This window comes from Penaeus japonicus, unplaced genomic scaffold, assembly GCF_977035675.1.
Source record: "Penaeus japonicus unplaced genomic scaffold, GWHDUDI00000001_assembly GWHDUDI00000037, whole genome shotgun sequence".
Classification (NCBI taxonomy): domain Eukaryota; kingdom Metazoa; phylum Arthropoda; class Malacostraca; order Decapoda; family Penaeidae; genus Penaeus; species Penaeus japonicus.
In genome coordinates this window covers 2,926,462-2,932,665 of record NW_028234439.1, presented here as the reverse complement: position 1 = coordinate 2,932,665, position 6,204 = coordinate 2,926,462, and positions in this window count along the sequence as shown.

Below are 6,204 nucleotides of genomic sequence, written 5' to 3'. Positions count from 1 at the left end.
CATCTGAAATTAGTAAAGCATGTATGAATTCTGCAATCATGAAAAGGAATATTTAAAGCTATTGCAACAATTATTAATAATTAAAGTAATGATGATGTAAGATCAACCATAGCTATATATAATAATGATAATTATGGTAATGATGATACAAACATAATGGTTGCAATGTAAAATGATAATATCTATAAAGACAAGAATAAAATAGTAATTAAATTTACACAGAAACTAGTAACAGAGGGAATAATTTCCCATTAGGCTATGTTTAGTAACCATTTTAAAAATTGTTCACACAAAATACCTTAAATCTGCATACATATTAAACAAAAATAGTACATGAATATATGCTTGTGAATATTGTTTGTATATATCTGTATGTATGAGTGTGCGTGTGCGTCTGCGTGTGCGTGTGCGTGTGCGTGTGCGTGTGCGTGTGTGTGTGTGTGTGTGTGTGTTGTGTAGTGTGTTGACTGTGTGTGGTGTGTTGTGTGTGTGTGTGTGTGTTGTGGGGTGTGTGTGTGTGTGGTGTGTGTGGTGTGTGTGTCGTGTCGTGTGTGTGTGTGTGTGGTGTGTGTGTGTCAATTGTGTGTGTGGTAGTGTGAGCTTTGTGTGAGTGCAGTGAGTGAGTAGTGAGTGAGTGAGTGTAAACCGTCCTGTGAGGGGCTGTGACAAAAGAATACTCAGAGTGCAATCTTCTTATCATTTGAGTGTAATTGCCTTAATTTTTATAAACAAAATAAATAATATCATCATTACATAAAAAATAATTCCCATCCAGACAGACATCAGGGAAATATTAACTAAGATAATCATCGGGAAATATTTCCCTAGTATTGCTCTCCCAAAACGATTTACGCCCCTTCTTCCCTTCCATCTCACAATCATAAAATGCAATAACTTAAAACACAAGTTTGCAAATCTTCCACTGTTTTTTGTAAGCATCACTTTCCTTCAAAACTAAAGTTCAAAGCTTTTCAATTTAAAAAACTTCAAACACACACGTACCTTGAAGTAAATTTACAGCTAATAGTACAAACATGAGTACAATCTTTTTAATTAATGTCTATATCCCCTTTCTTTGAAATCTATTGGGGATGTCTCTATTTTTCTTTTTTCTTTCTTGGTTATAGTTTTGATGTCTGATAAATGACTTCATTCATGTTTTACTATTACTTCTTCTCATGTTGTCATGAATAGTTATTAATTTTCTCTTGAAAGATTGGCTTAATCTTTCAGAATTCCTGATGAAAGAATTGTTTATTTTTTTTTGTTTACTATTTAAACCGATTCCGGGGTGTTTACTGTCTTTTTTTTTATTTTTTTTTGTCTTTTAATGAAGTTTCAAGCAGTTTCACGCTGTGTGGATTAAATCTTGGACATTGGAGTGTTAAGTGTTCTATATTTTCATTCCCTTGGTGACACCATCTGCAATGCAGGATCAGTTTTCATTTTGACTTTGTGTAAATATTGATTTAGTCTTGTGTGTTTGGTTAGGATTCTCGACAGACATACATCAAGCCTTCTGTTTTTGGCTTTGGACCATGGGTGAGGGCTGTCATTTTTTATGAAATATTTTTTTAAGGATAAGGCTTGGTTTATTTGTTCTTCCCAATTACTTTAGTTTTTTGTGTCTCATTTCTTTTATGATGTTTTTGTCTTGAGATATGGTTGTGGGATTATTTAGTTGATGAGCCTTCTTGGCTGCAAGGTTTACTATTAAATTGCCTTTTTTTTTGTGTGCTGGTCTCCACTGTATTGTTGTGTTTAAGTTTTGGTCTTTGTTTAATGTGTATAATAACTGTTGTATCTCATATATAATTTGTGTGTAATTTTTTGGTTTATGATTTTTTATGACCTGTATAGCAGAGTGAGAGTCTGTGAAAATGACTGCCTTTGTTAATTTGTTGTTTTGGATGTATTTCAAAACTTGCTTTATTGCAAAAAGTTTTGCTTCAGTATTTGTATGTTTTCTGGTAGTTTCAAGATTGTTGTTATGTTTATTTCTTGTATATATATTGCTGATGATATGGAGTCGGGTTCTTTTATTTTTTATCCGTTTGTGAAAATGTTTTGGTGCTTTATGTATTTTGTGTTTTCTATTTCTCGGAATGGATTTATAATCATCTGTTGAGGAAGATATTTTGTGAAATTTTCCATAAAATGAGTTTCTATGTGCTTAGAAATGTCCTTCCATGGTGGAATGGGAGATATATTTGGTATGATGCTTATTTTTAGGTTAAGATTTCTTTCTCTGCAAGTTCTTATGGTTCTGTGGACTAACGTCTTTTTACATTTAGTGGGGTGGTATTCTTTTATATCTAATTTTTTTTAGTCTTTTTATGGGTATATTTTCTTTTTTCCAAATATCTTATCATCTGTTTACCTTCTAGTTCTCTTATCCTGACTGTTATGGGGGATTTGTTTGTTAATATTTGTAGAGTAATTATCGGGGTGGATTTAAAACATCCTCTGGCCAATCTTAAAGCTGTATTTTGTATAGTCTCTAGTTTTTTCATTTCTTGATTCTTGGCTGTTCCATAAATGGTAATTCCATATTCTATTTTAGGTCTGATATATATATCGTAAAATTTCATAAGCGTTTTTCTCTGCTTGGTCCCCCCATGTATACGATAGTTTTATTATTATGTTTATCCTATTTGTAATTGTATTCTTAAATCTTTTATATGGTTTCTCCAGTTTAGTTTTGGGGCATCAAACTTGATTCCTAGTAGATCATGACTGTTCACAAATTGTAGTTATTCATTAGCTATTAGAATATTTGAGATCTGATCTATTTTTCTATTTGTGAAGTACATTACATTACTTTTTAAAAAGTTTATTTTCATGTCCTAGGTGTTTCCCCATTCCTTTATCTTTTTTTAATCCAATTCCAAGTTTATTTTTTGGTTCTTGTATTTTTGGTTGTATCTGATCTCTAATAATCACTGGAAGATAATCACTGGTTAGATGTGGTCCAGTACTTATTTCAGAGTGACTTAGGGTTGGTGTCCCTATTACTCAGTCTATTGTTGTTTCTTTTGAATTTCTCGAGTTTATTCTTGTGGTTTGGCCAGGTGGGGTTAATAGCATTAAATTATTTTGGTTTCTTCCAGCTTTGGTTGCCAGTTTTATATTCATCTTTGGATTCGAATGAGGATGGTGACTGTTAAAGCCTCCTATTATTAGTTTTGGTTCTCCTAATTGTTCTGCATAGTATTCTATTTCTTTTGTTTCTATATTGTTACAAGGACTATATATTAAAAGTATACTCAGCCATTTATCTTTATAATTCCTATTTAATCTGAGTTTTTCTATTTTATACTTAGATCTATCTCCTAAATCTAATATTCTGAACTGGAAATTCCTCTTTTTACAGAGAGCTAACCCTCCTTCCACTTGATCTGTTCCATCTTTTCTGATTATTTCGTAATTGTTGATGTCAAACTGATCTTTAGTTTTTAACCACATTTCAGATATATCATTAGATCAGGTTGTTCTTTATAATTAGTTTAATTCTGTTTCTTTGTTCAGAATTGATCTTGCGTTCCAATGAATTATTTTATCCATAGAGATACTTCATGGGGTCAAATCTTTTATTGCTTCAGTTATTATTTCTATCATTGAGCTGTCGGTCTTCATGTTACTAATTATTTTTGTTACTGCACTGAACATTTCTTTGACTTTGTTTAACCAAGAAAACTCTTCCTCTTTTTTTGTTTCTCTTTCTTCTTGTGTTTTGGGGTCTCTGATAGGGATTGGTAGTGATTCTAAATGGGTTAGATTTATACCCAAGTCCTATCTTTTTTATTTGACTTTGGTTCAGATCTGATAGTTTTATTTAAATTTCATGATGAGTTTGTTGGTCTTCTTGGTTGTTATTTTTGTTGATTTGCTTTATGGGGTTTCTCTGCCCTAATGATCAAATATTTGTTTTAGTGTTTGTGCATATGTTAGGGGTGTTGTATCTGTTGGATGTTGAGTGTTTGTTTGAGGTGTGTTGTCTGTTGTTTGCTTGTTTATGTTTTTTTGTGTTTGGTATATGTTTAGGTAGTGTCTCTGTTGGTTGTATGTTTGTGTTGTTTGATTGTTGATCATTTGTGAATGAAGTTGAATTATGATTTATATTTGGTGTGGGAGCTATGTTTATGTTGTGCCTTCAAGTGAATCATACAAGTTTGTATTGGATGCATGTTCTTGTTATCAGAAAAAAAGGTTAGTTGGTGCAATCATTGAAATTATGATTAAATTGACTGCATTTACTACATCCCTTTTTGTTTTCACAAGTCATAATCCCATGACCATATCGGAGCCAGTTAAAACATTTTTGGATTGGGAATGTGTATTGATAAATTAGGTAAGACGTATGTCCTATTCCTATTCTCTCTGGTAGCGATCCCTTGTAGGTTATGCGTAAGGACCTGGTGGGAATCCATTGGTCTGGCTTTCTTCACCTTTATTTTTTTTTTTAATTCTGATTACCTCTCTTATTTCAGAGTTTCTACCCTGTAACATTCTAATTTTATCCTTTATCATCTCTGGATCAATGTCAATTTCTATTGGGAATATTGTTCCATAAGTGCTATCAGTGTTCCTACCTGATACAGGTTGTTTGCACTTTATGTTCCAATTTCCCAGTTTGGTTCTTTATATAATTGGTCAAGTTTTTTTCTTTTTATATTATCTACTTCAAACCTGAGTGCTTTGCCTCTTCCTAATACTCTTAGGGTATTTTCAATGATATATCTCAGGAATACTGATTCATTGATGGCATTAATTAGTTTGATGGGGGCTATTAAAAATTTATGAGATTGTTTCCCCAGTTAAATTAATGAGTACTACATTTTAGCTTTGTTGTGCTTGCCTGTTTGTAGAGACTTATTCGTCGCTATCACTCTTCTTCTTCTTCTCTCTTCTCTTATATGGTTTTAGAATACTCTATAGTCTATATTCCCTGGATTCTTTTCTATGCTCTTTCTAGATTACGTTATTTTTATTATAATCGGTATCACTCTCTTCGTCTTCTGTTGCTTTGAGGATCATTTATCATGTCCTTCACTATTCCAGGTTTTTCTCCTGGATCTGGATAGAGTTTAGTGTCCATTAACAATCTTATGTACAGTTCACAGACCCTAGTGTTTACTCTATAAAGGTTCGACTAGTTCCAGTTATTGTGTCTCGTATCCATGACAACATCTACAAACCGCTAAAAATGCTTTACAAGAGACTACAAACCACCACTGTAAACAAACACATGCCGAGGAGCTACGTCGCTTACACTACGAAACTGTAAACAAACGCCAGCTGACCTTGCCTTGGATCACGTGTTTTCGATGGAGTTACAACGTGGAACATATGTTTGGTAAAGGAAATTTGTTCCTTTTTTTGTTGATGGTATGAAAAAATGAAGGTGTATATACGTGCATACATACATATTTTCACACACACACACAAACACACACACACACACGCACGCACGCACGCACGCACGCACGCACACACACACACACACACACACACACACACACACACACACACACACACACACACACACACATATATATATATGTATATATATATATATGTATATATATTTATATATGTATATATATATGTATATATATTTGTATGTGTGTGTGTGTGTATGTATATATATATACATACATACACGCGTGTACGTCTATATGTACACACCGCGCCCGCACACACACACACACACATATATATATTATACAGATTACATCTGTATATATATATATATATATATATATATATATATATATATATATATATATATATATATATACATGTATATATACAATATACAACAAAAAGGTAACAGGTCAGTCTGGGTCAGGTCCCAAGTTCAACAGCAGACCCCCCCCCCCCCCGCCACTTATTCTCCTCTCGTGTTTCTTTGGACCCACCAGATGTCTGTACATCTTGGCTTAATCATTCGCTGGAGCACTGCCAACTTGCTTTTTACTTATGGAGGTTAAGTAAAAAAAATGTTTAACTCCAATACTTCCCCATCACTCTCTCCCAGTAAAATTTTCCTCTCGAACCTATAGTGTCACAGTCTGTTCCATCAAATGCTTATGTTAGATCAATATGAATATGCCCTTGATAACTGTGAATACCACGAAGTTACTAATCAAAAAATTATAAATTGTGCAAACTGATGAGTAAACAGCTTTTATGCTGGCAAAT